The following is a 26,651-nucleotide window of genomic DNA, read 5'->3' as shown; positions in this document are numbered from 1 at the left end:
TGCACAAACAGTCCACCAAAATCAGCTTTCTGGTCGTGGCTCTTGCTTATTCTATCCCAATCAGGGCCGTCCACACGCACGACAGTAACACACAGCCATCACACTCTATCTCTTTTCCTTTCATCCACGGAAACATGCACACGTTCACAACATTTACACGTGCATCTTGCAAGCATACCCACCCTGCCTTAGCTTATCCCTCCCTGTCTCATTCATCTACACATTTCTGCCTTTCTTATTCAGACGTGCACTATTTTTTTCATTTTAAGCATAACACCGTGTCTTTCTATTGCTGAAACAATAACATCAAAACATCTCTCTGTTGCATTCAGCACGCAAGGCAACATGCACAAACAGTCCACCAAAATCAGCTTTCTGGTCGTGGCTCTTGCTTATTCTATCCCAATCAGGCCCGTCCACACGCACGACAGTAACACACAGCCATCACACTCTATCTCTTTTCCTTTCATCCACGGAAACATGCACACGTTCACAACATTTACACTTGCATCTTGCAAGCATACCCACCCTGCCTTAGCCGTCACTACCTTTTATCTACACAGTATACTGCTACTGTCTCTTCCGAACCACACCTCTACCTGCAGCACATTTCTGACACATCTTTGTATTTATTTTCACAGTAAATAATGTTGGACGCGCATTTCTTTGGAATATATATCTTATGCTGACTTGGCCTGTCACCTACAACGCCCTACATGTTACTTCTGAGTAAACACGAAGCACAACTCACCATGCCTCTCCCCTCTCCCTTGCACACACTCTTTCAGAGACACGCTTTCCGTTCGTGCAGCAGGTGCAGTGACACCGGACTCAGCAAGCCATACTATCAAATTATTTTACAATATTTAAATGGCTGGGACACATACACGAATAATACATCTCTGTTCGTGTCTCTTTGTTATCCTATCCCAATCACGGACGACAACATGCACAAACAGAAACAGACTTTCTCTTTTGCATTCACGCACAGAAACACGTAGACCTTGAACACATTTACACGTGCTTCTTGCAAACAAACACCCCCTTCCTTCTGTCTCATTCATTCATTCATCTACACATTTCTGCCTTTCTTATTCAGACGTGCACTTTTTTTTGCATTTTAAGCATAACACCGTGTCTTTCTATTGCTGAAACAATAACATCAAAACATCTCTCTGTTGCATTCAGCACGCAAGGCAACATGCACAAACAGTCCACCAAAATCAGCTTTCTGGTCGTGGCTCTTGCTTATTCTATCCCAATCAGGGCCGTTCACACGCACGACAGTAACACACAGCCATCACACTCCATCTCTTTTCCTTTCATCCACGGAAACATGCACACGTTCACAACATTTACACGTGCATCTTGCAAGCATACCCACCCTGCCTTAGCTTATCCCTCCCTGTCTTAACTTCAGTCTTTTCATTCATCTGGCCCTTTCGTCCTTTTACTCGCGCAAATACGCACTAAGACAAACAGGGTAGACTCTTTCACTTTCATGCACGACTTTCTTTTCCCCTCTGTAAGGTGGGGAGGGGGCCAGAGTCTAACGTCTGGGGCCTAACCACCCCAGGAGACTAAATTGCTTTCAGCAGAGTCGTAAAGATTGTAATCTGTTGTAGGCCATCCGCGGGGAAATGCAAATGTTAACTAAAGAGACCGAAAGGCGCCTTTTTTTTCCGCCAAACCATAAAGCAAGGGAAGCAACTTTAGAAACAAGCGGCACGTTCTTTTACACCGTCTTTATTTTCACAGTAAATAATGTTGGACGCGCATTTCTTTGGAATATATATCTTATGCTGACTTGGCCTGTCACCTACAACGCCCTACATGTTCCTTCTGAGTAAACACCAAGCACAACTCACCATGCCTCTCCCCTCTCCCTTGCACACACTCTTTCAGAGACACGCTTTCCGTTCGTGCAGCAGGTGCAGTGACACCGGACTCAGCAATCCATACTATCAAATTATTTTACAATATTTAAATGGCTGGGACACATACACGAATAATACATCTCTGTTCGTGTCTTTGTTATCCTATCCCAATCACGAACGACAACATGCACAAAAAAAAACAGACATTCTCTTTTGCATTCACGCACAGAAACACGTACACCTTGACCACATTTACACGTGCTTCTTGCAAACAAACACCCCCTTCCTTCTGTCTCATTCATTCATTCATCTACACATTTCTGACTTTCTTATTCAGACGTGCACTTTTTTTTCATTTTAAGCATAACACCGTGTCTTTCTATTGATGAAACAATAACATCAAAACATCTCTCTGTTGCATTCAGCACGCAAGGCAACATGCACAAACAGTCCACCAAAATCAGCTTTCTGGTCGTGGCTCTTGCTTATTCTATCCCAATCAGGCCCGTCCACACGCACGGCAGTAACACACAGCCATCACACTCTATTTCTTTTCCTTTCATCCATGGAAACATGCACACGTTCACAACATTTACACGTGCATCTTGCAAGCATACCCACCCTGCCTTAGCTTATCCATCCCTGTCTTAACTTCATCATTATTCATTCATCTGCACCTTTCGTCCTTTTACTCGCGCAAATACGCACTAAAACAAACAGGCTAGACTCTTTCTCTTTCATGCACGACAACTTTTTTTTCTTCTTTCTTTTCACCTCTGAAAGGTGGGGAGGGGGCCAGAGTCAAACGTCTGTGGCCTAACCACCCCAGGAGACTGAATTGCTTTCAGCAGAGTCGTAAAGATTGTAATCTGTTGTCGGCCATCCGCGGGGAAATGCAAATGTTAACTAAAGAGACCGAAAGGCGCCTTTTTTTTCAGACAAACCATAAAGCAAGGGAAGCAACTTTAGAAACAATGTGTCAAGCGGCACGTTCTTTTACACATTCGATGACATGCACGTACAATGGTCTTATTGTTTTTATACTTACGTTTCATAGTGCAAAGTTACACACAAAACATGCATAGCAACATCCCTAAGGGCCTGCTTAGGGCATTCACCCACAACAAATCGACCATCATGACACGATATTTTACGTGTGCGGATCAGGGCCGTCCACACGCACCACAGTAACTAACACACAGCCCTCAGACTCTGTCTTTTCCCATTCATCCACGGAAACACGCACACGTTCACAACATTTACACGTGCATCTTGCAAGCATATCCACCCTTACTTACCTTATCCCACCTTGTCTTAACCTCAGTCTCATTCACAACACACATTCGTCACATAAATGCACACCCTCGAAAAACAACCCTGCTGCTCACTCACTTTGCACAGGCAGATCACACCACTTCGCCACATCTTGAAAATTATTTGGAGTGCAAATTTTCAGACAATATTGTGTTCTGGTTTTATTACGTATTGAGTCCTGACTTTATGCAGGTTGGGTCACACTTTCACTGCTGCAACCCCCGGAGTAGCAGAAGACGGCAAACTGGCATAAACGAAAAAATTGTGTATTGTTCTCATCAGGTTATTTTTGTGGCTTCATTAGAACGTACAAGAACGCGCGGTCATATCGTTCTTTGTGTTCTTCCGGATTTGGAACGTTTTTTTTCTTTTTTCTATTGTTTTCAGCTTACAGTGCTGACCCTTTCTTTACCATTGGTGATCCTGGTCTTACCCAGAGCAGTTTGGTTCCACTGCGCTATTGCTGTTACTTGCCTGCCAGAAGGGAAACGCGCTCCACACCGAGCTACCGCCGCGCCAGGAGACACCAGCGGCAGCGGAGCGGACTCGGTACCCCAGGGGGACCTGCACTAGCGCACGCTGTGCGCGTCAGCATCCAGCGCCAGGAGGCGCCTCAAAAGACGGGTCCACCCGACTAGTGTGTGATCCTGGTCTTACCCAGAGCAGTTTGGTTCCACTGCGCTATTGCTGTTACTTGCCTGCCAGAAGGGAAACGCGCTCCAGACCGAGCTACCGCCGCGCCAGGAGACACCAGCGGCAGCGGAGCGGACTCGGTACCCCAGGGGGACCTGCACTAGCGCACGCTGTGCGCGTCAGCATCCAGCGCCAGGAGGCGCCTCAAAAGACGGGTCCACCCGACCAGTGTGTGATCCTGGTCTTACCCAGAGCAGTTTGGTTCCACTGCGCTATTGCTGTTACTTGCCTGCCAGAAGGGAAACGCGCTCCACACCGAGCTACCGCCGCGCCAGGAGACACCAGCGGCAGCGGAGCGGACTCGGTACCCCAGGGGGACCTGCACTAGCGCACGCTGTGCGCGTCAGCATCCAGCGCCAGGAGGCGCCTCAAAAGACGGGTCCACCCGCAACGCGGGACGCGAGCGGGACGCCGGGCGAAGCCCGGGCAAAGGGCGGGCCCTCTGTGGCCCTCAGTGACCGAGGTAGGCTGGGCTGGGCCCGGTCATTTACATTTTGTTAATGACTCAATGAACATGTGTTTACTTTTGTAGGTTTGTGAACGATTTGCGTACTGATATAATTACATCGTTCCTCATACTTGCCTGGCCGGGCAGGGACTGTTGTTACTCCGGTTTTTACAAGTTTTACTCTTTTACTTTATGATTACGTCTATCGTTGTGGAAAATAGTGTGGAAATGTCTAAAACTCTACGCTCAGGAAGGGTAGTGGGAGAAAAACCTGGCCGAAAATTAACTACCACCCGCACAAGAAACAAATCAGTAAATAACCCACCGTTGAAAGGTCAATGTCAATTATCTGAACTTTGGGATCTATCTGGTGTAAAAAAATCCAAACTTGTCACTCCAGAAAGATTAGATACTAAAGCTCCGGAGCTTTATACTCCAGTCCCCATAGACCCCCTACTGCCTCTGGTACAGCAAGGGGCCCTACAATCAATGGTAGGGGGGTCTTCCTTACGGGAATCTACAGAGGGGAAGGTGATGGCCGTAAGTGACCCAGTGCATATACCACCGATCCCTCAGTCCCCTATGAATGACAGGCCGGGGGGCGACTTGTCGGCACTATCTATTGACCTGGAACTTTGGGGACGCTACGTAAGCCCAGCTAAAGTGGAGTCTCTGGAACAGTTTAAAGCTTCAGGAGGTGCCACCCCTTCTGGGTTATTGCTGTATAGTAGCACCCCCTTGTTAAATGGCCATGAAATATCCAACTTGTTAAATGTTTCTAGGAGCCCCGACCTTAATCTCTTGGATAATTGTTGCGCTGTGGAAGCACGAGAAAAGCCGATCTCAGAGTCCATGATCGCTCTGAAAAAACTCCTAGCCTCAATTTTACTGCTTTTGGGGAAGTTTGTAGGCAGCTCGGACTGTATTCTTGAATCAGTCACTCAAATCTTAAAGACTCTGCTGCAGAAATCTCCAGCTATGAGTAATGCCTCTCCCCCCAAATCTGAGCATTACTTGTCTGAAGGGAAAACCAGAGTCACCAGAGGGGAACTGGACAGGAAGGCTGAATCTCCTATTTTGGAGTCTCACAAGGATATGCCTCTTACCGCAGCTCCTAACTGCATCAGAAATTCAGTTCTGGAGATAGAAGAGGATGATAAACCTTTGCCTGGCCCTAAAGCGGTCCAGGAGTTATTTCCTATTTTCGTGCCTGAGAGCGGAAAAGAATCCCTGGACGACAAACCGGAGGTAAAAGAAGAAAGGGGAAAAAATGGTAAACAAAAAATAAATAAAGGTAACAAGAGGAAACCAATCCGAAAATACAGAAAGAAAAAGCAGCGGAGGATTATTTTCCAAAATATTACAGCGTCAAGGGAGAATGATGAAATCATTGTGGAACCCTCTTCTACTTCCCTAAAGGTGGACATTGATTTGAACTTAACTACTTTAACCTCTGTAAAGGGGGAAAATGAACAACGTAGTCTGTTTACCCAGGAAGATACATCGCAAGCAGGGGGCTCTCGCTTATGCTCTCCTCCACGGAGCGCATTAGGAGTGCCAATTTCTTATCCATGTGGGGCCCTTAACCCTTTGGCCCCCCCCTTCGCTGTACCATTAGAGTCTGAAAATTACTGCCCTCCGGCCCGACCTGTAAATATTACTAAGGCCCCGGTGGATGTGCGTGTGTTAGATTTTGTTCCTTTATTTGATACTGACCTTTTGTTAAATAGAGCTTGGCTTCTCAAACGTTATAGTGAGGTTGAAAGTCTCTACCATATTCAATCTAGAGACATAGAACTGGTGTCTCTGTTGGGTGGAAGTAGGGCATTGAGTATACGGGTGAAATTTTATTCGCCTATTATAGTAAACTTGATACTAGAACAAGCCGAAAACTTTCAGCGCTTAGGTATTGACATTCTCCCTATTGCCATCCCAGGCGAGTCAAATCTTTTATGTAATCAGGTGTTTGGGGGTGGTGAGCAAAACGGGGTAACCTCTCCCCTTAGAGACCTAAAAATCTGGGTCTCTAGGGGGAAACGCTCAGTTTCACACGTGAAGCCACTTCCACTAATTGAGAACTCTTCACTCATAGACGAAAATAACCGGTGGAATTGGCTTCATAGTGCATTATCAACAAAAACAAAGGATAACCCCAAATTGTTTCACCATCTTTAACACCGCATTAAAAATAATTTCCTGGAATGCGGCCGGATTTCACAGCAGCCCAGAGAAACTTGCTTTTTTATCTTCTCTGGGTGCGGATGTATTGTGCATTCAGGAAACATGGTGCATTGATATGCTAACACCATCAAAAGATTTTTATGTCCTGGAAGTACCAGCTGCGCCCTCTAAGAAAGGGCATGCTAGGGGGGGGGATGGCCTGCTTACTGTCAAACAAATTGCAATGGAGATTCTCCCATTATATTGATCCTAGTAGACTTTTCCACACAATAACCCTTGAAAATTTGTTCCATAATGGTAAAAAATATCCTATGGTAATTTTTAATGTGTATATACCCCCTGAGGAGTGTTTTAATGCCAGTCTGCAGCAGGTTCTCCGATATATGGAACAGATAAAAAACTCCCCATCTTCCCCTGTAATTTTGCTTGTAGGTGATCTGAATTGCAAAATTTCTAACGCTAGTCTAAAACTCTTCAGGAATAAAGTTAAGGAAGAGGTACATTTTATTCCCCAGACGCTTTTTCCTGAGAACCTGGTGACAAATAAAAGAGGGAAGATTTTGTTAAAAGAACTAGAGACAGGGGATGGTATTATTTTAAATGGAAGATTCCCATCTGACGTCCCCGCTAATTATACTCATAAGTCCCCCTTTGGGTCATCTATTTTGGACTATGCGATTGCAGATTATGGCCTGTTTCCCCATATTCACGACCTTAAGATTATTCCTACGTCACTCAGCGATCATAGTATATTGTTTTTAACGATGTCTTTAAACCCTCTGAATACGGGGTCTTGGTCGCTTAATGGCAACGAGGCTACCTTCCACGTCTCGTCAGGAAGGTGCTTCTGGAACTCTGCCGCCATTAATGGGGTGCAGGACCTTTTGGCCGATACCCTAATGGTAATAAACGAGTGGAATGGCAGCGAATTAGTTTATTTTGAAGAATTCATGCAAAAGATTTTATTGTACGCAAAAAAAACTGTTCCCCCTAGGAAAGGAGAGGTAGTCCCCAATGTATTGCGTACTCTGAATAGGGAATTAAATAAACTAGTTCGCGAACAGTATTTAGAAAGAGTCCAGGAACGTGGGAAAGAAATTGCCAGGTTAAAAAGAAAGAGAAGCAGACTCAAGCAAAAAATCAAAAAGGAAAGGGAGGATGAAGTTTGGATTAAACTGAGGGAATCTGCTGTACATGGTAATATTAAAGACTTTTGGGCAATAATTGGGAAGGGATGTGGTACGCGCCATAGCCCCATCCCTATTCCTATACCAGAAGAGTTATGGTCCTCTCATATCCGAGAGCTCTATGCAGGGAACGGGACTTCAGGTACTGATTACTCCATATATGCTGCCCCTGAAGACCTGATATTCCATCCCTCAGAGAAAGAAATCGAGACGGCAATAAAAAACATGCGGCCCTCTGGGGCCATGGGACCGGACGAGCTCCCTATGACGGTCCTCAAACAAGATCCCTTAAGTTGGAGCAAAATTTTGTACCCCTTGTTTAAGGCGTGCCATCTCTCCAAAATTGTTCCCGCTTCCTGGAGAGGAAGTATCTTGGTCCCCATCTTTAAGAAGGGTACAAGGGACAGCCCTAGTAATTACCGCATGATTGCACTCCTCGACTCCATCGGAAAGGTCTTTGCGAAATGCCTCCTTAGTTCTCTTTCCGATTGGGTCGAGGACGGCAATATTCTGCCGTTTGAACAGACCGGTTTCCGAAGGGAACACGGTACGTTAGATAATCTTACTGCCCTTCAGGTGATCACAGATAAATATGTCCAGGTGAGAGGAGGAGTGGTATATGCCGCCTTTATTGATTTCGCCACAGCCTTCGACAAAGTAGATCGTGGAACGCTGTGGAGAAAACTGGCGATGCTTGGTGTCCCTATCCCCCTGTTGGAACTGGTTCGGGCTCTGCATACCGAGACTTGGTGCAGGGTCTTAATGGGGGGCGAAAGGGGGCTCTCGGCCAAAATACCATCTCGGAATGGCCTTAAACAAGGCTGCTTATTGGCTCCCCTTCTGTTCTCCTTATATACGGCTGACCTCCCTGCTGCCGTGTCTACCAGTGAGGGGATTGCCCCGATGATAGGAGGGACTCCAATATCCTGCCTGATGTATGCCGATGATGTTCTTATTCTTGACCTGACTCCAATCGGTCTTGCAAATCGGCTACAGGCACTCCAGACCTTTGCTGGCGATCATTACATGAACATTAATATTACTAAAAGTAAAGTGATGTGTATAGCTGGTAAGAAGAAGTGCCGCTCTACAAATTACGGTTGGGCTATTGGGGGGCATAGATTGGAGGTCGTATCCTCCTATACTTTTTGGGGAAAAATATTCTCGGCCAATATGAGTGAGAAGCTCCATATAGAGCATTGCTCTCGCAAAGCTCTTGCCCATGGCAATGGGTTAAAGTCCCTATACCAGGCAACGGGGAAAAGGCACTTTTCTAGCCTCCTAGAAGTCTTTAGAGCAAAAATCCCCGCAACTATTTTGTATGGTATTGAAGTAATAGAGGTGAAAAACTGGGACTTTTGCCATAAGATTGAGGGGAAACTCTTAAGATCCCTCTCGACCCTAAACAATGCTTGCCCACTAGCCGCTTGTAGGCTTGACTTTGGACTCAGGAGTTCCTGGGTCCAGGGCCTATGCGCCCTAATAAGATGGGTGGCTAGTTTGGCTAGAGCGAGAGATGGCACCCTGCGAGTTCTCCTCAAAAATGAACTATTGGGCAGTTTTAAAGAGTTCTCTAAACTCGTAAGCAACTTTAGAAGGGCTGTAAAGATACTTAAACTTGATGAAAGTGTTCTATTCTCCTACTCTCCCACGCAGTTAAAACATGTCCTTAAGGAGGCCTCGTGGGAGTTTTGTTTCCTTTCTGACAAAAAGTCAGTTGGTGACAAAAGAAATGTGGAACCCCTCATCTCTTCCTACAGGTTGAAGCAGCCACAACCCTATGCCCTATGGAATCTACCGCATGGGATACGTAGATTTTGGTTTTTGCTACGCTATGATTTAATTCCACTAAATCTACTGTTATCCAAATGGCACGGCACTTCTGCTTTGTGCAATTTATGTAAACTGAACAACCAGGACTGTATGCATGTTTTATTGATTTGTCCTATGCTACGTAATTTGCGCAATCGTTGGCTAAAAGTAATTTGTCTCCGCCTTAACATTGTCACTTTAAAGGATTTTCTTCATGCACTTTATTGCCCTCCGAACGAAATGTTCTGTTCCTACATTTTTAACTTTTTTAAAGGATTTTTAGCTATTTATTAATACAACTGGAGATATTGTGTCTGTCCGGCCTTGCTTGATTGATTTGCGGATGTATATCGATTGCGGACTGAATTTTGTTCTCCTAACTTTTTATCTTTTATGTATTTGCTGTTGTGTATTGTTCATGTTTATGTGGCCCTCTTTGAGAGCCAAAACATAATAAATAAAATTTGAATTTCAGACAATATTACACGCCAGTTTTAACACATTTGTCCCATGACTCCATAGCCCATCCTTCCTACTACGCTCTTCCATCCTTTCTTTTTACATAGAACTCACAACACTTTAATAAGTGACGCATTTGACGAAAAACACATTATTTACAACATGCATCTTCAATACTATATACTAACTACAGCTGTACGTGCTCTTAAATAGCACACCCTTCGTCACTACCTTTGATCCACACAGTATATTGAGCCAATTCTGCTGCTCCCTCCTAATGCACGCACAGATCACAACACTGCGACACATATATAAAAGTCTGTGTCATCGGAATTGACAATGTCTGACAAACAAAAAACAACTTGCCCACACATCACACTAAATGTACACTACTTATCAACACACATTAGTGACATGCATGTACACAATCTTCATCCTATTCGGCTACTCACTCATTAGGCACAGGGAGCTCATACCACTTTGCCACATCTCTTGAAGAATTTCACCTGCAAATACGAAATGAAAGTCCAATGCTTTCTACATATAATAAGGCCATGCCTGCACACACTACCTTTCAGACTCCGCTGCTCACTCCTTTCGCAAACACACAGGGCACACTAATTCTAAACATATCACTAACGCATTACCATCAAAAGAAAAATGTAAGCAAGTGCGTTACTCAGTGCAAGCCCCTCTCAGTCACTGCTCACAGCACTTACTCACACTGCACACAGGCCTCACTCAAAGTGCACACAGCCCTCAATAACACTTTACACAGACTTCAAACACAATGCATACAGTACGCTATCAGTGCGTACTGCACATACTTACTGCACACAGACAGAACTTACAGTGCACCCAGCACTCACTCAGTGCACGCAACAGTAAAAAACTTGCACACAAGCGTCATTCACACTACAGACAGGTCTCACTAACAATGCACACATCCTTCAAACACACTGCATACAGTACGCTATCAGTGCGTACTGCAATCAATATCTGCACACAGACATAACGTACAGTGCACACAACCATCAATCAGTCCACACAGACCTCACTGTCAGTGCACACAGAACTCATTCTGAGACTTTTATCAACTCTAAATCCACCTGCACACAGGCGTCACTCACACTGCACACAGGCCTCACTAACAATGCACACATCCTTCAAACACACTGCATACAGTACGATATCCGTTCCTACTGCAGACACTATCTGCACACAGACATAACTCACAGTGCACACAACCATCATTCAGTCCAAACAGCCCTCCCTGTCAGTGCACACAGGCCTCAGTCGGCAACTTTTTGTGCAGTTCTTAACAATCTACATAGAACACTAGCCCTCAGTATATGCTTAGCACATGCATACACACAAACACTATACATCCTTTTCTATCACACACAACTGATGGATAGATTACACAGTTACAATATGTTTGACATCTTAGTGTGCCAAGTGCTCTTTTACTTCACTACCATTTATTGTGAAATCATGAGCACGAATTCTTAACGTCACATTTAGGACTCCAACGCCGCGATATTTTTACATTATCTTTATACCCACGTACCTTTTACACCCTTCATTGCTTTATACTTTGTTTAGTTTTAAAAAAATATGGATAAATATAAGCTTTCCTCGGATTTACGTTACTTTTTTTCTGAATGCTTCTTCCTTGCTGCGTGCGGGAAGACACGTACATTAACAAGTGGTGCCTCAAGGAGACACGAAAGTCGCTAGTGGCGCCACAATCGAACCTACATCTACATACACATTCACATTTTCACACTTGGGAGTTACACACATTATCTCTGGAGACATCTCCCGGGGCCAAGGGAAGGGGATGTACCTTTCATCCTTTGTCCACGTCCAAACACCTTACCAGGAAACTTCTCCACTTCGGCCTATTTAAGATCACGAAAGGCTCATTGTGAGCCATAGCCTTTTACGTCTCCAGAAACACAACAGTGACCCACCGAACGACGCTGTATTTGCAACGAAGACTACAGATTCAAAGACACTACGCGACTACTTTGGAATGTAAGTGCATTTGTACTTTTTTTCGTACTACACTTGACTTTTCCTTACAAGTTTAAATTACTTGGTCGTCTCTACATTTCCTTATCTCTTTCTCCTCTCATCTTCAAGCTTTCTACCTCTACACATTCTCCCCTGTATCTGTCCACTTTCTAAACAGATATTTTTTCAGCGTTCACTCTTTTCGGTCCCTTTAACAGCACACTCTTACCATTCATTTTCGCCTTTACTTTACTCACTTCAGCTCATGAATACTTTCTTATTCGATCTTACCCTCCTTCTTATGGTTCCTATAACTACATTGCCAGATCCACAATAATATTAACCAACACATTTGTTTCATTGACCTCACCCAAAAACTATCAATCGTACTCTAATGAGCATTAAAGACGGACGTAATACATGTGACTAAATTATACTTTTTCTTTTACAGATACAACACAGACTGTTTGCTAATCATTCTGTACCACTTGTGATCTTCAACAAACAATAATTTAGGTGAGTACATCTGCATGTTACTGTTGTCATAGAATTATCTGTCTTACGGAAACGCTTAGTGAAATAAGGGTATTTTTAAAGGCCACTATACACTCCCTCTAGCTGTCTCTATGATCAACATGACATACCACATAAGCGTCACACGATTGCACACACTTTTTGGACTACTCCGCGGCTCACTCATTTAGGACACGTATCTCACACCACTTCGCAATATCTTTAAAATGTGTTTAGCAGTTAAATTCATGGTTCATATTAACTGCCATTTTCAATTCATTTGGACCATGTTCGTGTCTCTTGATTATCCTATGCCAATCAATCACGTCCACACGCACGACAGGCAATAACAGCCCTTAGACTACATCTCTTTTCCAGTCATCCACGGAAAAACCTACACGTTGACAACATTTACACGTGCATCTTGCAAGCATACCCACCCTACCTTACCTTATCGCCCCCTGTCTTCACTTCTGTCTCATTCATTCATTTGCATCTTTAAGGCTTTTACTCGCGCAAATACGCAGTAAAGGAACAAACACTCTAGAATCGTTCACATCCATGCACCACAACTTTGATTTTCATTTTTATCTTCACCTCTGTAAGGTGGGGAGGGGGCCACAGCAAAACGTTTGCGGACTTCATTACAATTAATCGTTCATATTAAATGCCATTTTGACATAATTTGCACCATGTTCGTGTCTCTTGCTTATCCTATGGCAATCAATCACGTCCACACGCACGACATGCACTAACAGCCCTAAGACTACATCTCATTTCCATTCATCCACGGAAAAACGCACACCTTCACTACATTTAGACGTACATCTTGCAAGCATACCCACCCTGCCTTACCTTATCGCCCCGTCTTCACTTCTGTCTCATTCATTCATTCATTTGCACCTTTCAGCCTTTTACTCGCGCAAATACGCAGTCAAAGAACAAACACTCTCAGTAAACACCAAGAACAGCTCACCATGCCTCTCCCCTCTCCCTTGCACACACTCTTTCAGAGGCACGATTTCCGTTCGTGCAGCAGGTGCACTCACACCCGCATCATGAATGCATACAATCAAATAGATTTCCAGTTTTTCAATAGCTGGGACACATACACGAAAAAAACATCTCTGTTCGTGTCTCTTTCTTATCCTATCCCAATCACGACCGCCAACACGCACAAACAGACCACAGACTTTCTCTTTTTAAGCAAACTCCCCCTGCTACTGTCGCTTCCTACCCCCACCTCTCCCTCCAGCACGTTTTAGACACATGTTTGTCTTCCTTTTAACAGGAAATAATGGCGGACGCTCATTTCTTTTCTATATATTTATTGTGGTGACTTGCCCTGTCACCTACAACGCCCTACAGGGTCCTTCTCAGTAAACACCAAGCACAGCTCACCATGCCTCTCCCCTCTCCCTTGCACACACTCTTTCAGAGGCACGATTTCCGTTCGTGCAGAAGGTGCAGTCACACAGCCATCAGGAATGCATACAATCAAAGAAATTTCTACTTTTTCACCAGCTGGGACACATACACGAAAAAACATCTCTGTTCGTGGCTCTTTCTTATCCTATCCCAATAACGACTGCCAACACGCACAAACAGACCACAGTCTTTCTCTTTTGCATTCAGGCACAGGAACACGCACACTTTGAACACATTTACACGTTCTTATTCCAAGCAAACGCCCCCTGCCTTGTGTCTCATTCATTCATCTCCACTTTTCTGCCTTTCATATTCTGACGTAAAAAATTTTCCCACTTTTAAACATACAACCCTGTCTTTCAATTGCTGGAACTATTACACATAATCATCTCTCTGTTACATTCAGCACGCAAGGCACACATAATCATCTCTCTGTTCCATTCAGCACGCAAGGCAACATGCACAAACAGTCCACCAAAATTATCTTTCTGGTCGTGGCTCTTGCTTATCCTATCCCAATCAGGCACGTCCACACGCACGACAGTAACACACAGCCCTCAGACTCTAGCTCTTTTCCATTCATCCACGGAAACACGCACACTTTCACGACTTTTACACGTCCATCTTGCAAGCATACCCAACCACCCTGCCTTACCTTTTGTCTCATTCACTCATCCACATGTTTCTGCGTTTCACTTGCGTAAATACGCCCAAAAACACAACAAACACACAAATTCTCTCTCCAAACATCCCCCCCCACCCACAAAAAATAACACGCACGCCAACACGCACACGTGAGTGCCTCTTCCTTATCTTATTACACGCATGCCCGGTAACATGCACAAACAGCTTACAGACTCTCTCTTTTCCATACACGCACGCAAACACGCACACGTTCACAACATTTAGACGTGCATCTTGCAAGCATACACACCCATCCTGCCTTACCTTCTGTCTCATTCACTTATCAGAATTTTTATGTGTTTCACTAGCGTAAATAAACACTAAAACACAAGCAACACACAAATTCTCTATCCCAAACACACCCCCACACTCACAGTCTCTCTTACACGGAAACACGCACTCCATAGCTTTGCTCTCATTCATCGCCACGTTCTTCAAACACACCTTCGACTTTTAGTTACGCACGTCAACACGCACAAGCAGCCCACAGACTCTCTTGGGAAAATACACCTTTTTTTAGGCAATCTATTACATGCATGTCAATTGGTATTTGGACATTCTAACGTTGGGTCGTGCTAATTTACACAACAAACATGGGAAACTGGGATTTAAAGCACATTTGTACATTACATGCCCAGCCCATTTTTCATACTACGCTATTCCATCCATTTTTTAAATTAAAAATACAGTTTGCACCAATTCACAACATTTACATTAAGAATTTTTAGAGCTAAAAAAATTCGTTTGAACACACGGCTTTTTAGACTATAATTCCTACAGCTATACCTATTATTATACAGCACACCCTTCCTTCCAAAATTTTTTTTAACTACATCTAGAGCCTATTCCGCTGGGTCCTCCTAAGGCACACACACATCGAACTACTTTGCCACATCTATAAAGCACAGTTGCATAACAATTACTAACAAAAATAATACATACACAAATTGGCCACACATCACTACAAATTTACACTACATATCAACACACAGTCAAATGCATGCACACTCGTGAGCCAACTCTGCTGCTCACGCATTTTGTTCGTGTATGGGCATCTCACACCCATTTGCCACATCTCTTGAACTATTTGACCTGCTAATTCAATACTAAAGTGCCAATGCTTTGTACAAATAAGAAGGCCATGCCTGCGCAGCCTACCCTTCCAACTCTGATGAGCCCTCCTTATGGTAACAAACAGGGGACACTAATTCGAACCATATGTTACTCAAACACAGCGCAGGTCCCATAAATGCACAGAATCTCTATCAAAGTCAGCTCATACCTCTGCATATGTAGCTCACACTAATTATACATATTGTCCCCTCCCTCCACAACATTTCCTTGCTACTCCACTGCTCCATCCTTTGGCACACAAAGCTTACAACACTTTGCTACTTATCAGGAACGTTTATTACATTAACATTACTGTTTTTTTCGTGCTATTTTACAACTATAACAAGCCTCATGCTAATTGTTATTTAGAATAGCAGATGCTTTCATCTACTTTCTTACAACAGTTGACTCCCACTTTTACCTGGCATTATGAGACTCAGGTATTCGGACTAACAACGTAAAATACTGTCACTCTTTACTTTTGGGGGGTGGAGGATGCTCATAGTGACTATTTTATAGGGAAACTGAGTTATCAATTTCACTTTCACATTAATCATTTCTCGCGCATGCCAAAGCGCACACACTTTGCCGCTTACTATACTACCTCACAACTTTCCTTTGTCAGAATGATGTGTTCATAATAATACATTACCAAAAAAAATACCAATTACTTTAACTGGCTCACTAACTTTCATGCTTCAATTATTTTTCCCCCTACTTCTCAGTATTTGCTATCAACACTCATTTCATACAAAACATAGAAATGTTTATCTCACTACATTCATTTTTTGTCTACTTCACAAACTGTACTCAGTATGCAGGGCAACAAGCATACACTCTACACATCACACACTTTCACACTACAAAGTTGCTCATAAAACTAAAAGAAGGCACACACACACACACACAATCTATTATCATGCCCTCTGTCACACTCTCACACAAAAGTATACAAACTTTACAAACTACTATTGCATTTCCTGTTTTTGTTTAGGATTTGACGTGTCATTTCATGTAAATAATATTCTGACAATTCATATTACTCTTATTTCAGATTCATCCATTGAGGTACAATCACCCACAAATCAAGGTAAATAATTTTCTTGGTTGGAAACAACTATAAATAGTTATTACATAAGTAATTTGACTTACTTCTGTGAATAGACTTTAGAGGAATAAAGTAAAGGGAGTAAAAAAAACCATGCATAGATGTTTAAAAGCCAGTTACCATTAAGGCAATACAAGATTTAATAGTACATCTAAAGGGAAGCAATGCTTACCAAATAGTACTTTTGCTATTTTGCACAATGTATGCAAACCAGTTAATACATGGAACTCCAACGATCTACATTATATCATGGACCTTGGAGATGCTTTGTATCTACAAATGCATTCTTTTAACAATGAAACACTTATGCATCCTGATGATTTGCCAAAATATATAGAGCACAATAATAGGTTTTATTCACTTACTCTACGCAACCCTTTCTATGGTAATGTCCTTAAACGTTTTGATGAAAACTATCCAGATATTAACAGTGCATTGCATTTAGGGATTTCTAAGTACTGTGGGGTACTACTTTGTATGAGTGTATATGTCATTTCTATTTTTAAAAATAGGCAAACATACTATGTATTTGATTCACATAGCAGGGACAATGAAGGCATGCCTCATTCAAATGGAACCTGTGTAACTCTAGAATTTCCAACTTTTGAAGCACTTATGGAATATGTAATTAATCTAGCCAAAAAAATTAGAAATTCTTCGCAGGATTGCATACCATTTGAATTAACACCAATAGATGTAAAAGAAATTTTGAAGCAAACATTCCAAAGAGCACTTCGAGTGCACAAGAAAAATAGTCATTTAACTCCAGTTACTAAAATCTTTGGACATACTACTCAAGTTATTGACAAATCGATTTTTGAAGGGAGTTTGCTTTCTTCGGAGCCTTTAGGTACTGTAAGTAATTGCAGTATTAGAAATACGAGTAAGAAAAATCATTTGGCAGGAACAAGTATTTCTATTATGGGGACAAACAAACAGTCTCTAATAAAAAAAGCAAACTTGACACTTTCTGAACATAGTGCAAAAAATAGTGAAAATACTACTGTTGCACTAGGAACCATTGACAATGTTGGGAATAAAGTACTTCAACCAAACAGACCAACTGTAAGTTTACCTCTGGGACGAAAAAGAAAAGCAAATAAAGCGAGTTTACTTTCTATGGACGCTTTAGCAACTCAAAGTAAGGTGAATAATAGCAATACTAGTAAGGAAACTCATTTGCTACAAACAAGTACTTCTATTCTGGAGACAAATAAACACTGTCAAATCAACTTTGATTACTTTAGCCTTTCAGAACATAGTCTGAAAAAAAGGAAAAATAAAAGTGATGCACAAGGACCCATTGACAATCTTGGAAATAAAGGTGTTGAAAAAAACCCAACAAATGTAATGTTAACGGTGGGAGAAAAACGCAAAGGTAATAAACAAATCCATTTAATTATTAATAAATTCCATCGTGAAATATTGCATGGACCAGAGTATGTTTGTACTATTTGCAACCAGTTGTGGCATAAACAAACAATTAAAAATACTCGCACTGTTTGTGAAACAGAAATGTTTAAAAGGTGTAACATTAGTAGCAAGAAAACAAATTTAATTTGTATGACTTGCTATGCTTACATCAGAAAAGATAAAATACCACCATGTTCAGTCCTAAATGGCATGTCATTTCCAAATGTACCAATTGAATTAGAATTATATGATTTAGAAGAAAGATTAGTTTCTCCTAGGATACCTTTTTTACAAATTCGTAGTTTACCACGCGGATTTCAAAAATCATTATCAGGTGCTGTTGTTAATGTACCTGCAGATGTAATGACAACAGTTACAATTTTACCAAGGCAAATGAATGATGCCATGACCATCCCAGTAAAATTAAAAAGGAAACTAATGTATAGATCGCACACGCATTATGAAAATATTCGCCCAAACACAGTTAAAAAGGCAGCTACATGGCTAGCAACCAATAGTGTCATGTTTAATGAATAAGGTGTGACAATTAACCCCGAATGGCAGTATATACCTCCAGAAATCAACAATGTAAATGATAATTCCGACACAAGCTATTCTTCAGATACATCTGAGAACATGGAAGCTGGAAATTTAGATACTATGTTAACAAATGAAACAATTACCTCAAATAGGGTAAATGTTTTAAGTTTAGCTCCAGCTGAATATAATACACCAAGAGGTTTATATGAGGATAAAGATTCAGAATTTTTGGCTTTCCCTACAATTTATTGTGGAGAACGAAGGCCAAACAATAAGGAAAGACATATACCGGTACATTATAGTACTATTTGCCAATGGGAATTAAGAAGTCATGATAGAAGAGTAGCTAAAAGTATGACTAATGTTTTCTTTAAACTTAAAAAATTACATATTAAGCAAATTCAAGGGAAAATTAATATTTCGATACGGAAAAAATATACAGATGGTAAGAATATTACTGCTAAAGATATAAAATATAATATTGAAAATTTGTTCCAGTTTAATGAAGGTTATAAAGTTTTGAAAACTATACGCAGTTCACCTCCTTATTGGGAAAGTTGTAAAAGAGATCTTTTTGCTATGATAAGACAACTTGGAATACCAACTTTTTTCTTGACTTTATCTGCTGCTGAAACAAAATGGCACCATTTAATAAATATATTATTGAGAGTTAAAAACTTAAATGAATGCACAGAAGAGGAATTCAATAACATGTCTTGGGAAACTAAATGTCGATTAATACAAGAAGATCCTATTACATCTGCTAGACAGTTTGACTATCAAGTGAGGAAATTGTTTAATTGTGTTTTGATGAACGGGACAAATCCAATTGGGGAAATAGTTGACTACTTTTACAGAGTAGAATTCCAACAGAGAGGTTCTCCACATATACATGCATTACTATGGGTAAAAAATGCACCCCTCTATGGTGTGTCGCCATTAGAAGATGTCAATGATTTTATTGAGCAATATATTCAATGTAATAAGTCACATGACACTGTTTTACAGCCTTTAATAAATTTACAAAGGCATGGGCACACTAAAAATTGCCGCCGCAAAGAAAAAAGAACATGTAAATATCAATACCCAAAATATCCTATGTCAAAAACTCTCATATTAGAGCCATTGACACTTGAAGGCACAGATAGGCAATGGAAAGATAATCTAAAACGTATCCATGAAGCTATGAATAATGCTACTTTTAGCACACTTTCTTTTGATGATTTCTTAGGTGTTATTAAGATGGATAATAAAGAATATATCACTTCGATACAAACTAGTTTAGAAAAGCCAACATTTTTTTTAAAAAGAACACCAGATGAATGCTTCATTAATAACTACAATAGTACGATTTTAAAAGCTTGGCGAGCAAACATAGACTTGCAGTTTGTACTAGATGCTTATGCTTGTGCAGTCTATATTATTTCATATATTAGCAAATCGCAAAGAGGAATTAGCAAACTTATTGCACAAGCTGCTAAAGAAGTGAAAAACAATAGTAATGTCAAAGAACAACTTAAACACATAGGGAACAAATTCCTCAATTGCACAGAAATTAGTGCTCAAGAAGCAGCATATCTCATTCTTCAGATACCATTACGGAAAAGTTCACGGGCATTTGTATTTATTAATACTAGCCCACCAGAAAAAAGAACTTATTTAATGCGCGATATGGAAACTATTAATTCATTGCCAGAAAATTCGACTGACATTCAATGTGAAAATATTATTGCTAAGTACTGCAAGAGACCCAAAACATTAGAAATGTGTACTTTAGCTGATTATGCCTCAAATTTTAATTACTCCAGCAAAAAAAAATATACCAGAGAAATAAATGACTCCGAAGATTTACTTGCTGAAAGAAACTTTTACAGCTCAGATGAGGAAGAAATTGAAATAGAATGTACTGAGGAGGATGTAGGTATGCAGAATATAAATAGCAAGTATGCTTTAAGTAAGCGCAAACGGCGAAAAATTATACGCTTTTGCAGATTTAACAAAGACAAAGAGCCAGAAGAATATTATAGAGAACTATTAATGTTGCACTATCCATGGAGAGAAGAACATAAAATTATAGCTAACAAGGATACTTACTTTGAAAGGTATCTACTAGTAAAAAAGGTAGTTGATTCACAAGTTAAAATATATAACCATAATCACGGTGAAGTTAGAAATATTACGAATGAAGAGTCGAATGAAAATATTATATCCCCTCCTCTATCACCACAATTAATACCAACAGAAAATGTAGGTGATGAAGGGAATAATAAAGAAAATCAACATCTATATGATTTGTCATTAGATTTAGGAATTAGAACAATAACTGAAGAAACAAGCTTAACTAACTCCATTCTACCTGATGATAAATACAAACAGATAATGCACAACTTAACTGCTGAACAACTCAATTTTGTTTACCATCACTTGAATTTGTTAAAAACGAAAAGTACTCCATGCTATACTTTCTGCACTGGAGGGGCTGGTGTTGGTAAAAGCTTTCTAATAACTGCACTACATCAAACATTACTACGCTACTATAATACAAAGGCAGGGGAAAATCCAGATAATATACATGTCTTACTTACTGCTCCAACAGGCAAAGCAGCACATAATATTCAAGGGCAAACATTGCATAGTACTTTCAAAATTCCTGTCTCACAAAGTTTTGATTATAAACCACTAAGTCATGAAAATAGAACTTCACTTCAAATGCAAATGATGCATGTTAAAGTTCTGATTATAGATGAAATTTCGATGGTGGGTCAAAAAATGTTTAATTTTATACATAACAGACTACAAGAAATAAAGTCGTCAAATGAACCATTTGGAGGAGTTTCTATTATAGCTATTGGTGACTTCTACCAATTGAAACCTGTTTGTGACAGATACATTTTTCAGGATTCTAATAATTTGTATGGCCCTTTAAGTATTAATTTATGGAAAGAACATTTTAAACTCTTTGAATTAACGAAGATTATGCGTCAAAAAGAAGATCTACAATTTGCAGAACTATTAAACAGATTAAGAGAAGGGAAGCATACTAAAGAAGATATTCTAATAATTAAGCAAAGAGAAATGCCACCTGATGAGAGTCTCTTAGAAACAATCCCATACATTATGTCTACAAATGTTGAAGTTAATGAAATTAACAGAATTGTTTTGGATAAACATAGCAAGGATTATCCAGTGTATATAACAGTAGCTAACGATACTGTGAGTTCAGATGTTTCAGAAAATGTCAAAAAAACTATACTAAAGCAATTGCCTAAGGATCCAACAAAAACTATGGGACTTGCACATACATTACACATTGCTTTACAGCTCCGTTATGATTTAACTTGCAATGTGGATGTAAATGATGGTTTAACAAATGGCGCAACTGGTATAGTCCAATTTGTTGACATTATTAACAATACTCCATTTCTAGTCTGGGTATCATTTGACAATATTAGTGTTGGGCAAAAAGCAAGGCAAGAATATAAGCATTTACATCATTCACAAATAGAAAAGTCATGGACACCAATACATGCTATAGCTAGACATTTTCAATACACTAAGAAATTTATTACTGTTATACGCAAACAATTTCCTTTACGACAAGCATCAGCACGTACTATACATCGCACACAAGGGGACACTATTGAGCCACTTTATATACACTTTAATAACAGCAAAATTCATCATTTACATTATGTTGCTATAAGCAGAGCTAAATGTATACAGAACATATACGTGAAGAATTTTGATGATACTAAAATTCTAATACACCCAAAAGTTAATGAGGAAATGGAAAGATTAAGGACCGAAATGCAACTTGAAATCACAATACCACAATTAGATACATACAAAACACATTTCAATATTATAACACACAATATACGATCACTTCAGAAGCATTTCACATCAATGATAGCTGATAGTAACATAATGCAAGCAGACATTATTTGCTTAACTGAGATCAACACAACAAGGAACTCAACTGCAAATGATTTTAATGTAGAACAATATGATCACATGATATTTGATAAATTTCATACATACAACACTAACCATGGGATGATACTCTACTACAAGAAAGAGCTTAGGATATTACCTATTTATGAAACACACCAAGGGATAGACATTTTACATTTTACATTACAGATTCAGTACACAGATTACCTTATTATTATAGTCTACAAACCACCACAGAAACTTATTACAGATCTTTTAGAAATTATTACCAGTATCACTAATTTTTATCCAGCACACAAATTCATCATTATGGGAGATTTCAATGTGGATGTCTCTCAAAGCAATTCACAAACTAACAAACTCATTGGGTTCTTTGAGAGTAAGTTGCAATGTACACAACTTATAGATACTTACACAACAGACTACCAATCTATCTTAGATCATATATATACCAATTACATACTTCAAAGTTATGGTATATTAGAATGCTATTACAGTGATCATAAAGCACTATGGATTTGTATTTAACATTTGTTGTAACATATATTTCTATTTCAGATGTTGACTATTGAAGAAATCGCTAACATTACCACAAATGACAACAAGCCATATGAAAAACCCATAAGAGTTAATGTGATCAAGTGCTCAAGCAAAACTAATTACAAAAACGCAAAACAAGAAAATAAAGTACTTTTTCATTTGGCTCTGGCAGACAAAACTGGAACAATCAAAGCTACGTGCTACCAGGAAAGTTTATATCAGCAGACACAAAAAACTTGTGGACTACTTATACGCAATTTTATCATTAAAAACAACACAATTCTGATTACTAAGCAAACAAAAGTAACAAAATTTCCAGCAATGACTATAACTCAAGCACTAATTCAAGAAGCGGAAAACATTTTGCAGCCTCCTGCACCATCTGCTTCGCCAATAAAAGAAATAAAGCGGGCATCTTTGAGAAGTCTTATGACAGTGTGTGGGACCATTTCAGAAGTAAGTTGTGGTGATTTATACTGTTGGTCTCGCTGCTTGAGTTGTCCGTTTGTGTGTGTCGTGTTGTCTATGCCATTGACAATATTTATTTTCCCTTTATCAGTGTGTGTGTCTTTGTGTGTATGTGTACTATTTGATGCTTACATGTTCTTTCATTTAGAGTGGCTGCAGTTCTGTGTGTGGTCTCTGTAACACATTACATATGGTGGTATGTTTCTGAGGGGTTCTATCCATCATAAATGATCTGTACAGCAGCCAAATAAGAACAATTAACAATGTGTAAATAGGTGAGCTAAAGATACACTGCATTTCTAAAAGTAAAGTTGATAGGTGTTTTAAGAAGAGCGCCAAACTGAGACATCAGAGTTCAAGATTTTTTAACATACTTGGGAACAACACCGTACATTGGAAAAGAGCAATAGCCCTTAATAATTATGTCTTCAATGCTTGGAAAATTATTACGTATTACTTCTGTGCTTTTACATTTTTAACACTATTATTTCTTTTTAGGAAGAGGAAAGTAAACTTGTACTCATTAATGGACAACATACGGCAATAAAATCAATTACATTAAAAGATGCCACTGATGACATAAAAGTCACATTATGGAGAGAGGCTACTGATTTCTCAATAAACATTGGAGAATATGTCATGTTAACTCATGTCACAGTACATGAATTTAATGGACAGAAAATATTGAACACGACAAGGCACAGCAAATTAAAAGTAAGGAACACACGCTCTCTCACGCACCCCTTACTCTATCACTTCAACACACAGACACACACTCACGCTCTCTCTACAACACTCTCTCCACTCTCTCTCTAAAACAGCCTCTCTCTAAAAAGAGCCTATCTCTACAACACCCTCTCTCTACAACACCCTCTCTCTACAACACCCTCTCTCTACAACACCTTCTCTCTACAACACGCTCTCTCTACAACACGCTCTCTCTACAACACCCTCTCTCATCAGCACCCTCTCTCATCAACACTCTCTCTCTACAACACGCTCTCTCTACAACACGCTCTCTCTACAACACCCTCTCTCTACAACACCCTCTCTCTACAACACCCTCTCTCTACAACACGCTCTCTCTACAACACGCTCTCTCTACAACACGCTCTCTCATCAACACTCTCTCTCTACAACACCCTCTCTACAACACGCTCTCTCTACAACACACTCTCTCTACAACACGCTCTCTCTACAACACGCTCTCTCTACAACACGCTCTCTCATCAACACGCTCTTTCATCAACACCCTCTCTCTACAACACGCTCTCTCTACAACACGCTCTCTATACAACACCCTCTCTCTACAACACCCTCTCTCTACAACACCCTCTCTCTACAACACCCTCTCTCTACAACACGCTCTCTCTACAACACCCTCTCTCATCAACACCCTCTCTCATCAACACTCTCTTTCTACAACACCCTCTCTCTACAACACCCTCTCTCTACAACACCCTCTCTCTACAACACCCTCTTTCTACAACACGCTCTCTCTACAACACGCTCTCTCTACAACACCCTCTCTCATCAACACTCTCTCTCTACAACACCCTCTCTCTACAACACGCTCTCTCTACAACACGCTCTCTCTACAACACGCTCTCTCTACAACACGCTCTCTCTACAACACGCTCTCTCTACAACACGCTCTCTCTACAACACGCTCTCTCTACAACTGCCTCGCTCTACAACTGCCTCGCTCTACAACTGCCTCTCTCTACAACTGCCTCTCTCTACAACTGCCTCTCTCTACAACTGCCTCTCTCTACAACTGCCTCTCTCTACAGCATCCTCTCTGTACAGCAGACTCCCTGTACAGCAGCCTCTCTGTACAGCAGCCTCTCTGTACAGCAGCCTCTCTCTACAGCAGCCTCTCTGTACAGCAGCCTCTCTCTACAGCAGCCTCTCTCTACAGCAGCCTCTCTCTACAGCAGCCTCTCTCTACAGCAGCCTCTCTCTACATCTGCCTCTCTCTACAACTGCCTCTCTACAGCAGCCTCTCTCTACAACTGCCTCTCTCTACAACTGCCTCTCTCTACAACTGCCTCTCTCTACAACTGCCTCTGTACAACTGCCTCTGTACAACACTCTCTCTGAGACACACTGTAACATTTTTGGGGAAAAAAAAATAACTATGTTTTTATTTACTACAACAGGTAACAACACCACCACAAGATAATATTGACGTCGAAATATATGGCGTGGAAAGCACAAACGGAGATTGGAGCACCTTAACAACAAAAATAACCAACACAGATATTTATCAATCGATGGATGTACAAAATCAAACACTTATACAATGGTTTATGTTGGACGAAGAGGTGGATGACATTGGTGAAGCACTACTTCATTATTTGCCTCAAACATGTGAGGTTATATTTTGCAATGGCAAAATTACTAAAATTGTTAAAGAAAAGTCGGAGGAAGATTTAAGTGATTAAGTAAAAATCCTCACAATTACAATTTTTTGACAAAGTAAAATAAATAATTATTGATTTGTGTTTACTGAAAATAAAGATAATATTTTGAACATATCCTGTAGCATGGTCATTTTCGTTCTGGGTGGGTAAATTTTTGTTCAAACAATGTTCAATGTGCCAATACTACATACAGAACAATAGCTGTTGCTGTTACATTTTTAAAAAGACAATAACTATACAAGAGTAATGCTGTGTGGTTGCTCAATAGTACTGTGGGGGGGCAGAGTGATAATGTCCTGTTGCTGCGTGTTGCATTGCTGGTGCTCAGTGATGCTGTTGTCAGAAGTGCTACTGTTGTGGGCCTGATTTATGCTGTGGTGGTAATAAGTTAACACCAACACAGCACCACTCATCAACAACGCAGCACCACTCATCATTACAAATGCTTTAATCAGCACCACACTAACATCACTC

At 40.6% G+C, this 26,651-nt stretch overlaps 1 long non-coding RNA gene across 1 annotated transcript; it reads left to right on the top strand.

Annotated features, from left to right (window-relative positions):
• The first annotated feature begins 23,642 nt into the window (after positions 1-23,642).
• Positions 23,643-26,201, top strand: LOC147692586 (uncharacterized). Its single transcript, XR_015299834.1, has 3 exons — positions 23,643-23,739; positions 24,250-24,465; positions 25,914-26,201. It is a non-coding gene; the product is annotated as an uncharacterized LOC147692586 (long non-coding RNA).
• The last annotated feature ends 450 nt before the right edge of the window (positions 26,202-26,651 follow it).

The sequence above is a fragment of the Lissotriton vulgaris genome, chromosome 9, assembly GCF_964263255.1.
Source record: "Lissotriton vulgaris chromosome 9, aLisVul1.2, whole genome shotgun sequence".
NCBI classification, from domain to species: domain Eukaryota; kingdom Metazoa; phylum Chordata; class Amphibia; order Caudata; family Salamandridae; genus Lissotriton; species Lissotriton vulgaris.
Note: the sequence above shows the minus strand (reverse complement) of the source record. Positions and strands in the feature narration are given on the sequence as shown.